We start from the raw sequence: 24,177 nt of genomic DNA, 5'->3' as shown, positions 1-24,177 counted from the left end.
TGGACCCAGTACAGTCTCAGCCTGGGTGTAGAATGCAGAAAGAAATCAAAACTGCAGTACAAACATGTTTAATACAGACTACATGTACATGAGATGACTGCAAAATGTACCAATACTTTGAATATATTTTTTGACAGGGAAATAAATGAATTTGTATATATATATATATATATATATATATATATATATATATATATGTATAATACTCAGAAATATGACTTTCCAATCTCGGCTGATCTTTACAGCTTCACTGGTGGTGGTAGTGGATGGGCAACACCATGGTTATGATTCTTTCCAGAAGGCCCTGGCATTTGGCCTGGAATGACAGGTTGTATGGTGTAAATATTCTAGTACCCCAAAGCATGGGTGTGTTGGTGGGGAGAGTTGCAGGAAGCTAGTACAAAGGTGGAGGATACAGGGTCCCAAGCCACTATGCATTAAAGGTGGAAGGAAGAGGAGGAAGGCCATAACTTAAGTAGTAAGAAGTCATGTGATGTAAGTGAGAAGGGGCCTCAGAGACCTGAGTTGTCCGAAGTGCTGACTGAAAGTCCATTGGTCACAGAAGGAGATCAAGAACCTTCAGTAGGCTTGGAGGATGCTCAAGTGCAAAGAGCAGTAAAACATCACAAATACAGTCCCCAGACTACTAGCAGTTTGAGACACAGAACTAGAGAATATTGCATCACAAGGAAATTGGATGTTCAGTGAAATGATGACTGAAGTATGAAAGATAGATCAGGTTGGAGTAATCCAGATTATCTTACAGATCAGATCTGAAGAGAAGCAGGCTGCAGTGAAAGGGTCTTACACTTATTTGTTGGACACTCTCAGTAATGTGCAGGAGGTGGCAGCAGCATAAATAAAGAGGTGTTGAATTTTTATTTTTTAAGACATGTGACCCAATGGAAAGCTGGAAACTGATTTCTTTGACCAAATATGCCATCAGGAAGCAGGAGACTGTTTCTTTTGATCAAAGTACATTATAAAAGTGCTGACTGTTGGACAAGGTGGACTGAAGATATTATTATGTTTGCAATTACTACTGATGCTATTATATAATGTGTTACATGAGTAATAATAATATTAAAAGTATTTCACCTGAGATAAGTATACTGCATCAGATGGTGCAGGACTTTTTATTCTATTCTACCCTGCATGCATATTTAAACGGGTCTATATTACATCAGCGAACACTTAAAAATGCGAACGCTGATTGATCAAACTTATGTAAGCGAAAGCTTACAATCTCGAACTGTCAGAACAGTGATTTTTTTCCTAGGGGAAAAAATCGCTGATCCAAAACACATACACACAGCACAAGCACACCAAACAAACAGCAATCCACACACATACACCTAAAATCTGACACTTAACCCTACACTAAACTATACACACACCACTAACTATCCAATTACCTTAACCCAAACCCTAACCCTAAGGTCCATCACTATCGCATACTCACCTCACCCGCTCCCTAACCCTAACTCACCTAACCCACCCTAACCCTCACGTCTACACAATCGCACACATACCTAACCCACGCCCTAACCCTAACTCACCTAACCTGCCCTAACACTCACATCCACACAGTCGCATACTTACCTGAACCCAACCCGTATCTTTCCACCACAGCACTGAAAATACCGAAGCAACAGAAATGGACAACCAAATTCTTTCCCTAGGAAAAAATTTGGGTTTCTGTTGCTTCGATATTTTAAGCTTTCGCTTACATAAGTTCGATCAATCAGCATTCGTTTTTTTAAGCGTTCGCTGATCTAATATAGACCCTATTTAAACATGGGAGAGACACTTTGTATGCTGTAAAATGCATTTTGATAAATCTTAAACGTGGTTGAACAGTGCTATATAAGTTGTGACTGGGATGGTGCTTTGTATGTAATAACATCCAACAGTTATGTGATTATGTGGAGCAGTGGATATTTCTTACATCTGGGATGTTCCACTGGCTTTCGTATTCAATGTACCTTGTCATCTGGTTTTATATACTTTTACCTCTGCTAAAGAAAGCTCTTCTTAACGCATTACTAATGCAAAATGTCTAGCTGAAAGCATAAGGATCTTAAGGGGAAAACTCAACACCTGTCTGCCCAGTGCCAATGACACCAGCACAGTATTCTGGAGGTCTTTTGTTCAAGTCCTGGATAACACCTGTTTTTTACATCTGTGATTCTAATAAAATGTTATACATATGATATATGTACAGTGGATATAAAAAGTGTACACACCCCTGTAAAAATGCCAGGTTTTTGTGATATAAAAAAATGAGACCGCAATAAATCATTTCAAAACTTTTCCCACCTTTAATGTGACCTATAACCTGTACAATTCAATTGAAAAACAAACAAATCTGTTAGGGGAAAAATATAAAAAATTAAAACATACAATAAGCTGGTTGTATAAGTGTGCAGACCCATAAACTAATATTTTGTTGAAGCAACTTTTGATTTAATTACAGCATTCAGTCTTCTTGGGTACACACCTGCCATCAATTAAAGAGACTCTGATTAACCCCAGATAAAGTTCAGCTGTCCTAGTAGGATTTTCCTGACATTTACTCAGTTACCTGCTACAGCAAAAGCCATGGTTCACAGAGAGCTTAAAAAGCATCAAAGGGATCTCATTGTTGAAAGGTATCAGTCAGGAGAAGGGGACAAAAAAAGTTTCCACAGCATTGGATATGGCATGGAACACAAAAGTGGAGAAAATATGGGACAACTGTGATGTTGCACAGAACTGGACATCCCTCCAAAATTGATGAAAAGACAAGACAAAAACTGGTCAGCAAAGCTGCCAAGAGACCTACAGCAAAACTGAAGGAGCTGCAGGAGCTACATGTGACAATAATTTACGGTATTCTCCATATGTCTGGACTATGGGGTAGGGTTGCAAGACGGAAGCCTTTTCTTACACAGAAAAACATCCAGGCCCAGCTAAAATTTGCAAAACAATACATCAAGTCTCCCAAAAGCATGTGGGAAAATATGTTATGGTCTGCATGTGGGAAACTATGTTATGGTCTGATGAGATCAAGGCTGAACATTTTGGCCACAATTCCAAAAGGTGCGTTTGGCAAAAAAAACAACACTTTGCATCACCAGAAGAACACCATCCCCATGGTAAAGCATGGTGGTGGCAGTATCATGCTTTGGGGTTGCTTTTCTTCAGCTGGAACTGGGGCTTTATTCAAAGTGGAGGGAATTATGAACAGTTCCAAATACCAGTCACTTTTGGCCTAAAACCTTCAGATGTCGGCTAGAAAGCTGAAGATGAAGAGGAATTTCACCTTTCAACATGACAATGACCCCAAGCATACATCCAAATCAACAAAAGAATTGCTTCACCAGAAGAAAATTAAAGTTTTATAATGGCCCAGTCAGAGCCCAGACCTAAATCCAATAGAAAATCTGTGGGGTGACCTGAAGAGGGCTGTACACAAGAGATGCCCTTGCAATCTAACAGATATGGAGCACTTTTGCAAGGAAGAGTGGGCAAATATTACAAAGTCAAGATGTGGCATGCTGATAGACTCCTATCCAAGAAGACTGTATGCTGTAATTAAATCAAAAGGTGCTTCAACAAATTATTAGTTTAAGGGTGTGCACACTTATGCAACCAGTTTATTGTACATTTTTTTATATTTTTATATTTTTTCCCCTAACAGATTTGTTTGTTTTTCAATTGAATTGTATAGGTTATAGGTCACATTAAAGGTGGGAAATGTTTTGAAATGATTTATTGTGGTCTCATTTTTTTATATCACAAAAACCTGGCATTTTAACAGGGTTGTGTACACTTTTTATATCCACTATATTGTGCTCCTTAGAAGTTACACTTCCTAGAGCATTCAGTATAGTTTGTCAATTGATTTCATATGTCTTTTTTTCATTACTGCTAAAGAAAGCACTTCTTGGGGTAAAATTATCAGAAAAGGTTATACATTATGATATATGTGTTTGCTTGTAGATTTTATGCACTGTGGGACTGCTATTTTGATATTACAATGGGGAAACATTGATAGGTTAGGTGAGAAGTTAAATTTTCGATTATGGGGAAGAAACTTCCATATGCATCGCAAAGTGCCCTGAGCACTGCTCCAGCTATGTGAGCTAGGTGTAGGGTAAAAAACAATGGCCCAAACACCACAAGAGGTTTAGCCCAGGTTATACAGATGAAGGTACCAGAATAGTAGAAATTAATTTATTAGCACACGTTCATATTCTGCTACAGTTTGAATGCAAGGGCAAGTAGATGCTGGAAATGGAAATCTTGGTTATGGTGCGTAAAAAGCAGAAAGGTAATAAGAGAAGAAAATTATAGAAGAAATAATTGGGGTGAATCCTAAACAAGAGCAGATGAAAAGTCACTTAAAAATAGTTAATTGAAGAACAAGTTTCATACCAACATGTGTTTTCTGAACAATAAAAAGTATGAAACTTTAGTGTCTGACACTATCGACTGATTGACTGTGATCTCCTCTGAGTTATCATAAAATTAAAAGTTTCACGAGGGACAGGACAAAATTATGAGGCAAAATCATGATTGTTCTTCAAAAATTTGGACAGCCGGGGGTTACAGAGGTGAATAGGAGAAGCTGAGATCATTAGGAAAAGGAGAATGAAATATTTAGGAATTTAGATTTTTCAGACTTGGGCAAATAGGGTGGAAGCAAATTAAGAATTACTACACCTGATAACTAGGTAGATTTTAAAGTCAGTGTTGTTATATGAGTGATTTGTGTGTTCAAATAATGATTGTTTCAATAAAGTTATATGTGTTTCGATCTATGTTAGTTGAGGAGACTAGCAAGTGAATTCAAAGACTTCAGATGTGAAAAATATATTTGGGGTGGGAAGAAAAGTAGGATTACCTCATAAATGGTCTGATAAAGGAAAAGTGCAACAGTATTGCCTCATAAATGGTCTGACATGGGAAGAGTACAACAGCAGGATGACATTTTAGATCCTGAAGATATTCTTTAACTTTGCCAGATAGAAGGACTTCCTGACTATGATAGAAGCATAATGATCAAATGAGAGAAAAAGAGATAGAGGTTAACAAGAGCTCATGGAGGTCAAGGCTTGATGAATGTTAGCAACTATGCATTAGTGTCTGCGGCTTCATATTTACTTAGGGGAAACTAAAGATGGGTTTCCTTGGAGAGGGAAATCACGTGGCTAAGGGAGATATAGGGTACTCTGATACAATAATGGAAAGCTTATGTCTGATTTCTGCAGTAGTGGAAGTATACCAGGGTTTTTCAAGTTGGAGTTCATCAGATGGTTGAATTAGTGTGTTGCTTTGGAATAAATAGTGTCAGATTGTTTATGCATCGTATATAGTAGGACATGCTCATGTGTATGTAATCAGGAGTGACTGTAAACTCGCAGGATGCGGTGGTGTTTATAGTGTCTTTATTAATGTGAAGTACTGAGCTTTATGTTTCTGTTTGTGTGTGTGCATGTGTGCGTATGTGCACACATGTGCCCGCTTTTGTGTGTGTGTGTGTGTATGTGTGTGTGTGTGTGTGTGTGTGTGTGTGTGTGTGTGTGTGTGTGTGTGTGTGTGTGTGTTTGTTTGTGTGTGTGTGTGTGTGTGTGTGTGTGTGTGTGTGTGTGTGTGTGTGTGTGTGTGTGTGTGTGTGTGTGTGTGTGTGCGTGTGTATATCTCAAAGGCATGGCAAAGCCCCCTGTCCTTGCAAAAATACTGCTATGCCTGGTTTTGTTAGATTTAAATAGGTTTGATCAGTTCAATGGCATTATTTTTTTATTATGATCATGTTCTTAGATGTGTTGAATGTCAATATACCATGACAGTGATGATTTAATACTGAGAATATGCAGGAACCCAGAAATTATGATAAAGGGAAAATTATTTTGTAGAAAAACTGCCAAAGGAAAGGTATACTTAAATAGAGTTTCATGATATCAAGCAATAAAAGGGGTAAATATCCATATTATAGACTGATAATATGTTAAGCTACAAGATCAGGGCAATGCTTAGATTTGAGCAAATGCCAATTTTAATTGAAATTTTTTATGTTTGTTTTTTTTTTTTTTTTTTTTTTTTAAGAGATGGGATAATTGATTCAAAATATGGTACAGACATTGATATGAGAGAGAACTCTGGTGAGGATTAGGAGAAGAGGGTTGTTAAATGTGGCCAGTTATATAAAAAGTTAGGATATCAAGAGAACGGGATTTCTATGGAGAAACTCAGGAATAGGTTTCTAAAGAAGTAGGATTCTCTCCAAAAAAGAGGAAATGTATACCTAAAATGTATCTATTTATTTATTTTATTTATTTTACATTTGTTTACCGGGGAGGTCTGACTGGACAGAGCTGTTCGTTTTCAATGGAGGCCCGGGGAGAAAAACTCCAGAAACAATTACTAATGTACTATACATAAGATATTTACATGAGCATTGTGATTTACACATACAGTTATGAAATATAGAAGATAGCATATGATTGCATTATTTACATAAGCATAGTGGTTTAGACATACAATTGAAAGTATAGCAGGTAGATATAGGTAAAATGATAGCAGAAACTAATGTAATGTAAGCAGTTTGGGTTCAGTGTATGCATTTCTTTCATAGATAGTATAGAACTCCTAAGCACATATACAAAACCTGGATTGTTGAAGATGGGAGTTGCTGGCGTTATAGAATGTCAGAAGCAACAGTGGTGCATAAGTTCTAGAGTTGTGCAGATGTTCAACACACGTGGTCCAAATGTATTGGTGAAGAGAAGGTGATTTTTGAAAAAGCAGTACTTAGAGATTGGACATTTATATTGGTGTGAGAGGGGATGAGCAGAAGGATAAAGAAAATAGGAAAAGATCCAAATCTTAATTTTATGTGGATGGATAAGAAACATCATTGCAAGATGCTGGAGAGGTAAAGTACTGTAGAAGGGCAGTTTGACAATGAAACTATATTTAAAAGTCATAGGATCTCAGGTATATAGGTTCATAGGTTGGTACTAGGCTATCGGCCCTAGGGCCTATACAATTTTAGCCAAACAATTCCCGGATGTTTCTTTTCACAATATTTATTTCCCCGGACCCCAGTCAAGCAGGGTGACTGACGTGATCCCCAAGGGTGAATTTCCTATCTCCCATCCAATCGTCAAGGTTCCTTTTGAAGAGGGCCAAGGAGGCGATCTGCTTGACATGTATGGGCAGTCTGTTCCAGAGTATGGGGAATCTCTGGGTCAGGAATCTATCCCTCCAGCATGTTTTGTTCATTGTGATGACAAGGTTTAGATCCCTGGACTGTATGGCTCTGAGGGATTGGGATTTCTTTAAGTGGAGCATGTCCAACAGCTCAGGGTTTAACATGGCCTTGTATGTTAAGCAGAGATCACCTCTGAGTAGACAATATGCCACAGAGTATAGCTGGAGTTTTTATAGACGGTCAGCATAGAGCATCTGCTTTAGGCCTGTGAATCTTTTAGTGAGGTATTTCTGTGGCCTTTCCAGCTGTTGCAGATGTCTTGTGAGGTACATACCCAATGGGGCATTGTACTCTATAATGGGTCTAATGAGGTATGAGTACAGTGGTACAATGACCTCCTTTTTTTCTGGATGAAAACCCCTTTGTGATGTGGTGTGCTACATAGAAGGATTTCCTGACTGTTATGGTGATGTGGTTATCAAAGGTGAGACCACTGTCCACCTGTATCCCTAAGTCTCTCATCACACTTTTGGTGTTTAGTGTACTGCCACCTATGTGGTAATTCATGGGTACATGTTTTTTCCCAAAGGGAATAACTATACATTACTTGGCATTAAGCTTGAGCCCATGGATCTGGCACCAAGCATCTGTTTCTGTAAGGCCCTTTTGTAGAGTATCCACATCATTTGGGGATTCAATAATGGCTCCCAGTTTGCAGTCATCTGCAAACTTTGTTAGCCAAAGCCCCTTAGTGTTGGCCTGTACTTCAGAGAAGTAGATGCCAAACAAGAGCGGTCCCATGACTGAACCCTGAGGTACTCCACTTGTCACTTCTCTGGAGCGGGATTTGGAGTCGGCTACTTTTACAGTCTGGGTTCTGTCAGTAAGCCAGTTGGCAACCCATCGATTGATGGAGGGATTTATGCTCAGCTTAGTAAGTTTGTCTATGATTCCAGAGTGGGGGATGGTGTCAAAGGCCTTGGTGAGGTCCAGATAGGCTGTGTGGACCATCTTACCCTTGTCCACAATGCTGGAGACTGATTTGAAGAAGTCAATCAGTTTCAGGAGACAGGATCAGCCCTTCACAAACCCAAACTGGTTGGGGTCCAGTGTTTGAAAGTTGCCAATGTCTTTGTTTATAAGTTCCATGATAATGCATTCCATGCCCTTGCAGATCAGGCTCATCAGACTGATGGGACGGTAGTTCCCAGAATAACTGTAGCTGTGCGCCACTCAGTGGGCACAAAGCCTGAGGTGAGGCTATGATTAAACATGACACTTAGGTGAGGTGCCAATTCATTTTGTAGTTCATATAGTACACACCCCAGGATGTCATCTGGTCCCATGGATGCTGTATTCTTAGCTTTGGAGAGTGCAGTTTCTACCTGTGTGGCAGTGATTACCGGAATTTGGCAATCTTTTGGTATAGAGATGGGCCATTTAGGGGGTAAGAGGGGAGTGAAGTTGGCACTAAATCAATCTGCCAGGATATTGGCAATATCCTTGGGATCAGTACATTTAATGCCATTCTGTTGTAGCTCAGAGCAGATCTGAGCATTGCCATTTAGATTCTTGACATAACTATAGAATGCCTTGTGGTTGTCTTTGGAATCTTTGGCAATTTTATTTTTGTAACTAGCTTTGAAGGATTTTATGAGGAATCTCAGCTTCTTACTGAGGCTGGTAAGGGAGTTATTTGCATCCTGGGATTTTCCTCTTTTCTGCAACAGTTTCTTCCTTCTGTTGTATAGTTTGTTTATGGCAGGGGACCACCAGATTGGCTTCCTTTTTTTGGAGGAGAGCGTCTTGGTTCTATTTGGGATGGCACAATTCATGCATGAGTGGATGTGCTCGTACAGTGCCTTAGTGTAGGATTCAGCAGTCGAACTTTCAGCTCCCGTCTGCATGGGTGCCATGAAGTTTGTCACTTCTGACTTAAGTAGCATGAAGTTGGCTTTGGAGAAGTTTTTTACAGAGGTTTCTTTACTGGGTGGGGGGGTGAGGGTGGGATGTGGATGTCAAGGGTGATTTGCTTATGGTCAGACCTGACCAATGAGGGGGTGACCACTGGTGTGGAGCATCTATCTCCCATGTTGCTAATGACCAGGTCTAGAATATTGGAGCCCCTTGTGGGACAATGGATTAGTTGATCCAGGGCGTTGGAATTTATGAATTCCAAGAACTGTTGGGAAAAGGTGTTCGTACCCGAGTAGTTTTCCCAGTTAATGGCAGGGTAGTTGAAATCACCCAGTATTAGGGTGTTTGGTTGTATCTTAATATTTTCCAGTATGTTTAGAAAGGTATAGTGAGAATCTTGGGGCATGGTGGGGGATTGCTAGCAAGCTTCAATTTGTATTGCAGTCTTACCTAGTGTTAGTTGCACCTGGAGAATTTCAGATGCATTGTGTTGCGCAACTATCCTGGAGGTGTGAATATCCTTAGTGAATATGGACACTCCTCCACCTTTAGTGATTCAGTCTTGGTTTGGTGACCGAAAAGTGTGGTAAGAGTTGTAGCCTGGTACTGCAGGGCTGATCTCTGGAGTTTTGAACCAGGTCTCAGTTACTGCATAGATATTGATGTTCTCCATTTTTAGGAGTGCCTCTAGAGAGTGCATTTTGAGGTTTAGACTTCTAGCATTGAGTAGCATTACCTTCAGAGTTTGTATGCTTGTATCTGTTACGGTGGTGATTTTCTCCTTTGAACCTTGCCTAAAAAAGGCACTATAGGGGTGTCAAGAGCTTTAGCCAGTAAACTGAATCCCAGGGGTGACAGGTGCAGACCATCTCTGGCAAAGCATCGTGGTTTGTCGATCATGTCGCCCCAGGCAGATAGATACTGGGTCCCCTTTGAATGACACCAGAAGCTTAGCCAATTGTTGAAGTCAATCATTTTGTCCTTATACTGTGGTATCATTCTGGGCAAAGAAAGGACGCTACTCAGGGCTAGGGTCATACCTGCCTGGGCCACATGATCTGAGAGCTCTTCCATGTCTCTTTTCATGTAGCCTAGGGAGGTACGTCTCAAGTCATTCACTCCAACATGGACAATGACAGAGTTGTATTTGTACTTGTTGTGGAGTGACTTGAGTGCATGTGTTATGTGGCAGATCCTGGCACCTGACAGGCAGCTGACTGTAATTTTCTCCTTGATCAGCCTGGTGAGTGGAACATCAGTGTGCCTGACTATAGAGTCACCTATGACTAAAGTGTTGGGTACGTTGTCTTGCCTTAGGGGCTGTTGTTGGGTGGCACACTGGTATTGTGAGATATGTGTTACTTTGGTTGTGATTGGTGTTTGTTTGTGTTTCAGCATCAGAGGTCCTTGTTGCTTGAGCAGGTTAATGTTAAGGGCCACCGCATATGTGGGTTTAGTTTTGCTATGTGTGGGTGTTGATGGTGTGGGTTTTGAAGGGCTATCTGTTGCTTGAGGTGTAGTGCAGGTGTTAACCTTCTCCTCTTGACTGTCTAGGACAATCTTGGCTGGAGAGAGCTTTGCTTCCAGTTTGGCTATGTAAGTGCATCTCTCACAGGTTGTAGTGTTGGGTGGTAGCAAGAGAGGGTCGTCTGTGTACATGAGGAAGTTGCTGCATTGCCCCAGTATGCCCAGATTCACCAGATGGACAGGAGAAATCACTAGAAGATGACCCTTGGACATGCCTGTTTAGGCACTTTTTTTTGTAAAGTACTAGAGCTGTTTTCCCTTACCTTTGCAAGGTACTTTGCAATTATAGGCTATTTAGTGCCTACGATTAATTTCTCCTTATTAACAAGGAGAGTTGAGTGCTTGTATCAGTTTAAGGCTTCCTAGTGCTTTCCAGCAGGTTCTAGAGCAAGTGCTAGTCACAGGGGTTCAGATTTTAGTGCTACTACTGAGAAACCAACTAGTTCTAAGGGAAAATTTGAAGAGCACACCTTCTGGCACCTGGAATAGTTTAACCATAGCGCCACAGTGCTGCTGCTGTCAGACAAATATGTATTAATGTGTGTATTAGTAATATGCTTAGTGCATTTAGAGCTTGAAAAGGGTTAACACATTTATTCTATTTCATACTGCATAAATCTGTACAAACTGCAGATGCTTTCTGACCTTGTATTGTTAGCTAAAATCTTGCTTGTGCCTTGGAAATTTACTGAGAAGCAGATGATTCCTGCTTATGTTAGGAAAATAATAAATAGAACAATACTACTTGTATGAAGCTTAGACAAGAAGTTCTGTTTGTGCTGTGAGAAAATACACAGCTGTAGAAGCTATAGATAATTAGGACAAAGCCTGTTTGAAAATATGAACTGCAATCAGCATTTGCTTGTATCTGAGTTAGAAGAGTACCTTGAAATGTAACACTGTACAATAGAAGCCTGTAAACGAATTATTGCCCACCAAGGCCATGTTGTTTTTCTCAAAAGTTTCTCACAAATCTAGTCATGTCAGCAGAACATCTGAGTAACATCTGCTGTAGAACAATACTGAAAGTTGTGTTTGATTACGACAGCCATAGAAGGCAATGTCTTGTAAAACAGTATAAGAATAAGCATACTTCCTGTTAGTAGTTAGACAAATCCTTGTATTTGCATGTTTTTGTCTCCTTGCAGCAAGTAATTAAATATGTCTTAACTGAACCTTAAGTGTATTGTTCTTTGAAGTTTTTTCCTTTGACAGCTGCACAATGTGAACAATGTGCAAACACATGCATTTTTAAGCCAGAAAGTTGAAAGGGATAGAAATCAGCCCAAAATGGCTAATAAAATTACAATTTCAGAGCTGGAAACCACTCCTCTAGTGTTAGATAGGCAATACAATGCTCACCACTCCCACTAGTAAGCAGTAAGACTTCCTTCTACCACAGCAAGTTCTGGATAGCTCTGAACACAGAAAATAAAGTCCTGAAACCAGCAAAGCCTGGGATCTGGACTATACTAGCTAGGAAAGGTGGGAAACGAACAAACAACATAGTATTTTTGTTTTTTTGCTTAAAACAGGCTAAATAATGCAATAATACAGTAAATAAACACAGAAAAGGCTAACACATTTGAGTGTGTAGCCCTAAACAGTAAATGCAATTAAAACTCTACAAAATTAGCAATTTAAAACTTTTTGAATGAAGCAAGTCAAGTGCACAACTGAAAAATAATTTAAGAAGCAGTTATATAGTAGAATAAGTAGCTAGACTACATATACAGAAACGTCTAATACAGAAAAGCAGCTAAAACACACTAAAATAATTCAGATGCAGTGCAGCCTAGAGCAATTGAGTTGTAGCAATATTAAGGCAAATACAGCTTTAATAAATGTACTAAAATATACTCTATATTTCCAAAATGTTTGAAAAGCACATTCAGAACACAAGAAGATTCAGGCAATTTTTTTTTATTATTTATTTTGGAAGAAGAAGAAGAAAGAATGGGTAAAAACAGATGGAATAAGTTAATACATTTCTATCTGGAAAGAAGGGATAATTGCATGGATTCTGCTCAGAGTGCAAATTATGAAGATGGTATAAGGTGGCACACTTGGGGAATGCACAATATTAACATGATTTCATTTGTTTATTTCATATTTTATTCTGATTAAAGTGGTATAAAATTGTGTTATCTAATGGTTGTTTATGTAATGAGTTCAATTTTCAGTGGTTATGACAAAACTTAACATTTCAACCTCAGCCCATCTACATGGTTTGTACCTGATGCCTGGAGAGTAACCCACTCTGACTCTGTTAAGCAAAAACAATCCTTCTATGGATCTGAGGAACAATAGGCCCATCATCCTCACCAACTTTGTTTGCAACTCCATGTAACATATCATAGCAGAAGTCATTTATGTGGACATATGCAACTTAGCAGATCTAGAACTCAGTCAGTATGGTTTTGTGAAGGACAGACCTTGTTTTCTAAGCTGCCTAAGTTCCTTTGTAAAGGTTACAGAAGCTGCGGACAGTGGACACTCAGTGCATGTTACTTATCTCAACAAGGCCAAATACTTTTTTTGACAATATCCCCATGCAGGCATTATTGAAAAATTAGACAAACTTAATGCAAACCCCTATGTTTTACATTAGATCACATATTGGCTATCCAACAGATCCCAAGTAGTGAAAGTTGCAGGCAACCTCTCTGAATGTACAATTGTAGCTACTGGTGTACCACATGGATCATTGCTGGTCCCTCTTCTGCGTGGCATTTACTATGAAGGCATCCAAGCCAATATCCCAGAAGTTTGGTATGACTTTAAGCTGGACACTGTTATCCACTCATCCTCTGATACTAAACATCTCCAGCCAGTGCTGGAATATGCACATACTTATATTGAGAATGGCCTCCAGCTAAATGGAAAAGAGTGCAGTATAACAGAGTTTATTAAAAAAAGGATTTAACTTCATGTGTTATAAATGGTACTCCTCTTCAGAGAGGCACAGCCATAAGAGACCAGGGTATTTATGTTGATAACTCTGTCTCTCTCTCTCTCTCTTTTCCTCTCATTGTGTTTCTGTCATTGTTAGGAAATCGTTCTATCTGGCCAAGTTAATTTCCCATGTAATATCATCAGGATCCAAAGAAGTCATCCTAATACGGTACTCTTCCCTCATCAGACCCATCACCAAACACAATACCCCCTTTGCAATCTACACATCCAAGTATATTACTCAACTAGAAAGGCCCCAAAAGATCCTAAGAAAGATCCTGACAGATTAGCATGATTCTCCTTATACTTGGTAGCTTAATTGCTGATCTGGGATGACCTATAGCTTACTTTTTGAACCATAAAATGATCCAGCCTCCTATTTCTTTGCAAAACAAGAGGCCCTGCAAACACCCCCTTTAGGTATCTGAATATATACCAATAAATAAAGATTGCTGGAGGGATGGGTTCAAAGCTCAATCTATTCCAAACCTCTGGCATACACTAATACTAGAGGTCAAATACAATACCACTTTGGCTCCCTTTAAGGCTGGCCTTGATAACTGGATTGGTAGACAAAAAATGTATATTAGTGTTATCATATATATCCCTGTTTGATTTAGGAGTTAAACACTATTACATTCTCAAAAAAGGGAGGCAAGAGCTTGTAAGTGTTTCTACTTAAATGTGTATATGACTAGGCATCTCATGGTCCTCATGATTCCTTGCCCAGTACTGTTACTATGATCTTAAGCTCCTTTGGTGCCAATTATGTGCTTAAATAAAACAAATATAAATACAAAAAAACAGCATTCTCTTAGCTGCATGGTTAATTACCTTGGACTCTGTATTTGTAAGACAGAAGAGTGGGAAGAGATTATCCCCTTACATGGGGTGCAGGAAATATGTACTGACTCTTTTTTTTTTAATATTGAAAATATTGGTTTCTATTAGTGTGTTTCAAGAAGTTCATACAAAATCAATTGTCTTTTGAGTTTACCTAAGAAAAGCTCAAAGTTGCAGGCAGTTATCCTGCATTAAATTACAGCTGCTTCATGGCAGGAAAAATAAGCCTATCAAGTGTGCTAGTTAAGTGCATTCTGCCTCCTCTCCATCACTATCTTCTCACTTACCATCTCTACATCTGTCCCATATCCTCTTGAATGTTTCTGTGGATTCCATCTCTACCACCCATTATTGACAGATAATACCGCAGGTCAACAACTCTCTCTATGAAGAATGCACATTCATAGATGGGGGGAGGAGTTGATCTTTACAGTTTGGTGTATCTGTCATCACTTTCTCCTGGTGTTCTTCCTGTACAGGACTACATGATGCTACTACTACTGTTAATTATATGGAATAAAATAATAGACAAAGCGCAATTGGCCTTAACAAGATTTATACTGTACAGCTAAAATCACTGGCTCAAAAGGATTTTGCCCAATTCAGTCTAAGCTCAGTGAATTCAAGTGCCATCCTGCAAACAACAACTGAAACTTGACTAGGATTATTTTGCACACACTGCCCCCCCCCCCCACTCCTCACATAGCATTTTCCAGGGAACATTGCTGGAATCTCCATAGTACCATAATCTCTATCTTTGTCCTTATAGCAGGGCTGCAATCAGCTAAATAGTCTTGTTTACTAAAAACCCAGTTAATGTTTATCCTTAAAATAGGCCAACTGTTTTTTTTTATTATTATGCTCTGTTTACATATGTGTAAAGTCACAATTCACATTTTTTTCATTCTGTACATATTATACATGTTACATATTGCAAGATTCCCTACAGTCTACAGTTACAGTATGTTATATGAAACATTTTTGCTTGATTTTAACACAGCCTCTTCAGCATTCGCCTTTCTTATAAGATTCATGTGAGGTTTTGGAAGAGACACTACAGTTATTTTATTTATTTATTTTATTTTACATTTGTTGACCGGGCTAGTCCAACTGGATATATGTCCATTTTCAGTAGAGGCCCGGGGAGAAAAGCTCCAATGGTTATTACAAGTTTAAACAGCAATAGGCAATACAATACAATAGGCAAAACAGAGTTAGTTAATATATGTAATATACAAATATGATAGGAGCAAAAACAAAAGAGAAATAATAAAATGTCTTAAAAAATGAAATAAATTTTTTTTTTTTTTACAATGGTCATACAGTATTTATGAGATAACATTTAGCTATATAGATGTTATGTAAAGGGATAGCTATCAAGGATACAGGGAGAAGAGAATGAAAGTAATTATGGTAGAAGAAAAGAGAGAGAGGAAGTCAAGGTAAAAGGTACATTTCAATTTACATTTATCCAGTTTCTTGTTTAGAAATCTCTCTGCAATGTTGATAACAGTGTAAGTACTTTTGCCATTTCTGCCTGGTATCTAAACCTCCCATCTTTATTGCCTATTGGAACCCAATATCTACATGTTAGTCTACTGACTTGGAACATCCTGGCTTTATTTCTTATTTTACTGATGTTTTGACAGTTGTTACAGCCTTTGCAGTACTCTCTCAACCCTTTCACATGAGCTGCTTTGCAATACCATCTCACTTATTTTGCTTTGCAGTATCTTCTCACATATTTTGCAATGCATGGTGAATAAAAATCACATTAGCCATTTTCTTTGCACTTTATACCTCCAAGATGAGAAAAGAGATTAATATGGATGACTACCAGATGTTTTACTACTTTTTTCTCTATTTTTAATTTAGAAATTAATTTTCTGTAATACAATTCCTTGTTCTTGTATACAGATTACCCATGATGGCGGCTTATGAATCCAGCTGTTAACACAAAGGATTAAAGTGATGGCCTTCTTTCTGTGGTCATTCCTTCATGCATTTCTGAGCAGTGCTCTTGGTTTGTCCCTGAAAAGGGACAATTTTTCCAGTGGGCTTACCTGGTCAAAAAATAGATAAAATAAAATAATATCCCACAATATCTGGTAAATAACCTTTTCAGCACTTAACTTACATATTGGTGTGTAGTCATGCTGACGTGAAAGCTCTGTTTTGTGCTGTTGTAATTATACACCTGAAACTGATCTAGCAGTTTTCCCCCCTGTAAAAGTAGAGGTACTGTTGCTGCTTTTTCTGGATTATATTATTTAATGATCCAAAGCAGCAGAACCCTTTTATTGAACTGTCTGCTTGTGTGGGTTTTTTTTAATGTTTGATGTTTTGTAGATGCTGCTGCTGCTCTATTGTGCTGGGCTGTGACAGTGGCATTTCTATTCTGCAGTGCCTTGAACTCTTCTATTGGATTTGATTGAAAAAGCAGTCCCATAATGCTAGCTGGGAAATGTGCTTATCACAGTTGGTTTGTGGAATAAACAACATGGAATCAGAGTGCATACTACAGTAACAAGTATTCATACCAGTAACTATCCTATTCCTCACTACCCATATAGCCTGGACTAGTAAGTAGTACACTCTATTGATTGCACATGGGTGCATGTAGCAGCAGTTTGTGGCACTTTCTTTAGCTAATAATGTTAGATCTAGCTTTACTAGGTTCATAGGTTCATAGGTATGTATTAGGCTAATGGCCCTGGTGCCTTTACAAGCCTAGCCCATAGAAGTGCCCTGGCATTGTGCCGCCCAACGTTAGTTCCCAGTGCCTCTATCAAGTACAGCCACTGTAGTGATTCCTGGGGTGTATTTTCTATTTCCCATCCGCTCATCAAGATTTCTCTTGAAGAGGGCCAGTGAGGTGCTCTGCTTGACATGTATGAGAAGTCTGTTCCAGATCATGGGCAGTCTCTGGGTTATGAACCTGTCCCTCCAGCATGTCCTGTTGATTGTGGTAATGCGGCTGAAGTCTCTGGAGCATGTGGTGTGGAGTGAATGGGATTTCTTTACATGTAGCATTTCTAACAGAGCTGGGTCAGACATTGCTTTGTAAGTCAAGCAGAGATTACCTCTTAGTAGATGATACGCAACAGAGAATCGCTGGATTTTTTTTACTCTGTCCATGTAGGACATGTGTTTAAGGCCTAGGATCCTCTTCATGAGGTACTATTGTAACCTCTCCAGCTGTTGCAGGTGTCTAGTAATGTACATGCCAAATGGGGCATTATACTCTATGACTGGTCTAATGAGGGAAGAGTAGATAGAAATGATGACATATTTCGTTCTGGATACAAAACCCTTGGCAATGAGATGTGCCACATAGAAGGACTTTCTGACCACAGTGGCAATTTGGTGGTCGAAGGAGAGGTTGCTGTCATCCTGTGTCCCCAGATCTCTTATAATGCCTTCAGTTTTCAGTGGGCTCCCATCGATGTGGTAATTAGTGGGAACTGAGTTTTTCCCAAAGGGGATGACGACACATTATTTGGCATTAAGCTTAAGGCCATGGTTTTGACACCAGTCACTGGTCTCAGTGTGGCCTTTCTGTAGGATGTCTGCATCACTTGGGGAGTTAATAATGGCTCCAGCTTGAAGCCGTCTGCAAACTTGGTTAGCCAGAGTTCCTCTGTGTTGGCCTGGACTTCTGAGAAGTAGATGCCGACCATGAGAGGACCCAGGACCGATCCCTGTGGGAGCAGTCTGACTTGGAGTCTGCTACTTTCACACTGTGGGTTCTATTTGTGAGCCAGTTTGCAACCAACCTAATGATATAGGGGTTGATCCCTAGTTTGGTGAGTTTATCAATAATTCCTGAATGAGGAGTGGTATCAAAGGCCTTGGCCAAATAGAGGTAGGCTGTATGAACTGCCTTACCTTCATCCACAGCTCTGGTGACTGACTCAAAGAAGTCAACCAGGTTGGACAGCCATGATTTACCTTTCACAAAACCAAATTGTGTAGGATCTAGAGTTTGAAGATTCCCTATATCCTTGTTAATTAGGTCCATGATGATGTGCTCCATAGCCTTGCACATCAGACTAGTCAGGCTAATGCGGCAATAATTTCCAGGGTCTGTAGGCCCTCCTCCTTTATGGAGAGGGATGACTGTAGCAGTGCACCATTCGGTAGGGACAAAGCCTGAGGTGAGGCTGTGAATGAGCAGGGCACACAGATGTAGTGCCAATTCACTTTGTAATTCATGTAGAACACAGCCAGGGATATTGCCGGGTCCTTAATATTTGCTCCTTGTTGTGTATTTCTCAGCTGTGGGTAGTCAATCACTGCCATTCTATACTGTATTCTTCCTGTTTCTGACTGCTTACTGCCCTGCTATATTGCAGTCTTGCTATCATCCTGTCTTATATTATTGACTACTTGATATAGTTTTTTGTTTATTACTTGCTATACCAAAGCTATGCTGTAAAAGTATCACACACCTTGCCGCATTAATTCTACTTTTCTGCACCATGGCTTTGGGCTCCTCGCCTACTGTGCTGTGACACCTCTGCCTGTAGCACATAACATTGCTTGCAACACTTTGCCTATTGCATTATCTACTTCTGCAGAATCTAGGGACTTTGTACCTGTTGCATGTGAAATCTTGCAGACAGTTGTACTACAGTGTTTGTATTACTGTACTTTGGCATCTCTGCTTGCTGCCTAGTTGTGCACTAATAATTGCTAATGCATCAATGGATGCTTAAAACATCACAAAACAAGTATAGTGCAAACAAAAACAATGAGTCTGGAAAATAGAACTGGCATGACATCAAAAACATAAAAACAACAAAAATATATTTTCTGTAAGCCTCCCTGCACCCCCGCACCACCTGCCAATTATACATACTCTCTGAGATAGTACTACTGTGTGGAAAGGCCAACAACCAAACAAACCATCTTTAGAAACAATCACAAGGCCAATATCCTTGCAAATGATGAGGTCATGAGAAGTTTCTAGATTCCCCTTCCCCTCGATGACCTATAGCCCATATTGTATATATATCCGAAGTCTATACTCCCATCTCAGATCTTGCATACAGGGTAATGTACCTGTTTACCAGAGATACAATGACAAGTTTAGATGTAAATCCTTGAATAAAAGGAAAATGCTTATAGGTGTAACAAACAGAGTAGAATAGAATAAAACCCTAACAAACAGAATAGAATAACATAGAATAAAATCTTACTGTGTTGAAATCACCCTTAGAAAGATTAACAAAGAACTTGAGAGTAAGATTAAATCCTGCAGAGGTAATCATTAACTAAAAATTGTTAAATCAGCAAAGGAGAACCACAAGACATCATTTGATTATGTTAAGAAACTCAGCAATAGTACCCTGTATCGCACCAACCTTATTTCCCATGATGTCAACATCTCAAACCTTGATGATGTAGCTACCATCTTGGTTGATAAATTCAGCTCCAGTTTCTCCATCTGTCATCTTTATACATCCCAACACATAATTCATCAGTCCAATGCCCCCATCCCTTTAATTACCTCTGAATAGATATATACTCTCCAAAACCAAAAAAAAAAAGCATTGATATCAGTTCATGTAACATACTAGGAATTTTCTAGTCAGTATGAAATACCTTCTATCAGACCACTTCCTTAAATCTATCCAGCTAAAGCACCACCAAGAGATATGTACCAGAAGCTAGGAGAACACCTATAGTAGTTCCCATACATAAGAGAGGACCCACCAAGCATCCTGGCAAGTATTGCTCTATCAGTCTCATCAGCATTATTTGCAAGGTAATGGAAGACTTTATCATGGTCAGCCCACAATCCCTACATCCATATCAGTTTGGATTTGTAATGGAGTATCATGCCTACTAAACTTAGGTGATTCTTTTGAAAAAGTGATAGAAACACTAGATGAAGATTACTCTCTCCCCCCTCTCTCTCTCTCTCTCTCTATATATATATATATATATATATATATATATATATATATATATATATATATTACCTTGACTTAAATAAGGCTTTTGACATTACCCCTACACCATCATTATTAACAAACTAGTCAAATTCAATACAAATTGATCCTTATATAATTAGTTGTATTGCTAACAGGCTCACTGATAGACACCACTCTGTTCAAGTTATTATCACCCTATCCCCCAACAGACTTGTCACCAGCAGTATTCCCAAGGCTCCATTTTGAGACTTCTTCATGAGGGCATAATTTGGCAAATGTTTGGTGTCAGCGGTCAGGATCTTAGTATAAAGCTGAATTCCAAAAATATAGTATATTACAGTTTGGAAAACAAGAAACCCTTACACATCTACCATATAAATGACAATCCACCCTCCCCCCAAAAAACATTGTCACTGCACATCTACACACTTACATAGATAATGAACTCTCCTTTGACTAACATGTATCCTGTGTTATTAAAAAAAATCATCTACCTCACCCAACAGTCAAAAGAGGTCATCATTTTCTTAAACTTGAGTGCAATAGCAAAAAATAAGACTTCAAAGCACGACTAAAATAAAACTTTTATAAAATAATAAACAGATAAGCGTTTTTGGGAGAAAAACATTTCTCAAGTCGTAAATACATAGATGTTTTATAAATGCTTAAAAAGACCTCTAAAACCAATAGAATTAAAGATGCAAATAAAGGAAAGCTTACAGAAAAAAATCATGCCAAATGTAAATAAAAAATAAACACATATATATATATATATATATATATATATATATATATAGAGAGAGAGAGAGAGATGTATAAATAAATGAATGAAAAACTGAAAAGTGCACACAAGAAGCCGAACACTATTGTCTTAATTAAGTTTGTATAAATAGTTGATTAAAACAAAAGCAATGACATAACAAATGTGTGTATAAATTAAAATAATATGCATCTCTTCAGGAAACTATTAATAATAATTAATACATCAAATGAGGCTTACAACTTCAATAAACATATCAGCTATAGGCCTGCCATCTCAGGAACACTGACAGTGTCACAATAAACAACTAAGATTAAAAAACATGGCCCAAAATGAATGAAATGGCCACTAACCTGTGAACAATAAATGATAGACGAAAGTGCTTATTTATTTTGTTTATTTAATAAAACGTGGTTAGCGGTTTTGGTATCTGGCTGTGGCTTTCGCTTTGTGTTTGTATATTTACATTTTTTACTTTACCATGATCTAGACAGTATGAATCTGACATTTTAGGCACAGTGTACACTGATTTTCTCAGAAGTATAGGAGTTCAAAAATGCAAACCATAGGCCCAGTTCAGTCTGCATCTCATTAAGGTCATATTTAAATGCCCAAATATAACTATCAAAGTCACCTCCTTCTTTCTATTAAGGAACAATTCAGTACTGCTTTTGGTGCTCAGAGGATACTTTTCAACCCCCCTATTACTCACTTGCCTTTGATGAATGGCCAGCAACCCCCTCTCATGCTGACCCTGCTTCTCTTTGTCTGCTAGCTCCTCTTCTTCTCTGTAGCTTTAACCTCTCTTTATCCTAGCATTCTTTTTTTTCTGTCCAAAGCATCTTACTGTTTGCCAAAACTTTCTTTGCACCTTATGCTGCCTGCTTCACTCCATCAGCTGTTTGGAGGCATTTTTTTCTGCAACTGTATTTCAAGGGTGTCTGGGGATGGTAGGGGTTGCATTGCTGTTTCCTGTGCACAGCCACTACTGGGTTATCTCAAGTTTCAGCTGACTGAATCTAAGCAGGACTCAATCAGTTATCATCTCATTTTTGGTCATATTGGCAAGCTGTACTCTTTTCACAATTTGCATTCTTTTGTCAGCTGTGACACTGAATTTTTTCATCTGCCACATAAATCATTTTGCCAGATGCCTAAGTACTCTGTCTTAAAATAAATAAAACATCTGCTGTGCAAGATATACTGCTGTTGTGTCTTTCGGCTTTTCCCGGTTAGGGGTCGCCACAGTGGAACTCCGGTCCGCTAATGATTGGTAGTTGATTTTTACATGCCGGGTTACCAGCCCTGACACATAACCTTCAACGAAGGTACGCCCATTCATACATGTCTCCAGGCAGAAGACGCTCTAGCTGAGAATCGAACCAGACAGCATCTTACTGTGAGGCGACAACGCTACCGCAGCACCACCACTGCTGTATATTTACATTTTATAACTCCAGTGGTACACATACTTTCTATACAAATCCATTTCACAATATGTCCCCACTGCAACAAAATAATATGTGACAAAAGGATGCACACTCTTACTTGTTACCACAACATTATATTTGACAGACATTAGTTGAATTCTCATGATCTATACCATTGCTACCAATTATGTGTCAGTGAAGTTTGTAAAATACACTCTGCTGGTACCAGATGATACTCAGTTTTTGGCTCTTTTGTTTTATATATTTCCTTATTATTACTTCATGTTAGTCAATATTTATCTCTGTAATAGTTTTTCTTGTAGTGGAGCTTTTCTCCGCAGGCCTCCACTGATAAAGGGCCTCCAGCCCAGTCGGACTTTCCAAGTAAATAAATGTAAAAATAAATAAAAATAGTTGAGGTTAACTAAACACTGCTACATCAGGTAATAGCCAGCACCTGCCATATCCCAGATAAGCTTTACAGTCTACAGCTACAGATGAGAGTCATAACCACTAGTTTCTGGGGATTTTATCCACCTTAGACTGAGCCCAGTGACTTCCAGTGCAGTGTTACCAACAGTAATTGAAATTTAATCAGAATGATCTAACAGATACATATACACTCATGGGCACACAATGTTTTCCAGGAGGGGATATTAATATGTCTACAGTAATAGCACCCACTTCTTTATTCGTGTGGTAATGCTAATACTTGGTAGACATACTAATACCCAAAACGCAACTACTGCTCACTCTTAAAATAAATCAACTAACAATATAGATCACATCATTGTCACTCTCTAAAACAAGTAAACTGACATGAACAAAATAATCTGTTATACTCACCGTTAATTATAACCTTCAAACTACTATATCACCCTGAAAAATTCCTAGCTATTCAATCCATCATTCAACCTTACATTACTAAAAGGCTGGCTACTCTCCACTGACAAATCATTACTCTCCATAACTAAACCGGACAACAATGCAGGATACTCCCTGTGCTCATACTACATTGCAAATAGCTAGAATGCTATCTCAATCCACTTAAGAACAATCTGCAAACTGAAAGACTTCAAATGCCAACTAAATCAACAACTGATGTCTCTGCACCTTTACCACCCATAGTTAAACTGGTACTAATACAGCTATATGAATTTGTGCCATAACTCTCTGCAGCACAACATTTAATGTACTATTATCATAACTATACCCTCCTTCATGATCACAACCCCTTTATTTCTCCTGCACCTCCAACCCTCCTTCCTTTCTTTGGGTTACTTCAGCTCTTTATCTTATCTTCCTTTATCATAGATTTGAAACAAGTCTTTATAGTAACAAATATCCTTACCAAGAAACTTATAATCTATACATACTGATGACATTATACTGCATATGCTTCCATGTGTTTAAAAAAATATTCTTATACAACCCATGTAATTGTTATTTTTAATTGACAATATTTGTAAATGACATAACTGATGTCAAGGATGTCTGAATAATGGAAATGTCGATCATGAATGAAACAATGCAAATGATGCCCATGAAGTCTGTATAATAAAGCTTTATTCCCTTTGCCTCCGTTGAAAAAGGGCACTATTCAGTTGG

This window comes from Protopterus annectens, chromosome 6.part0 (genome assembly GCF_019279795.1).
Source record: "Protopterus annectens isolate FY-2018-M chromosome 6.part0, PAN1.0, whole genome shotgun sequence".
NCBI classification, from domain to species: Eukaryota; Metazoa; Chordata; order Ceratodontiformes; family Protopteridae; genus Protopterus; species Protopterus annectens.
Note: the sequence above shows the minus strand (reverse complement) of the source record.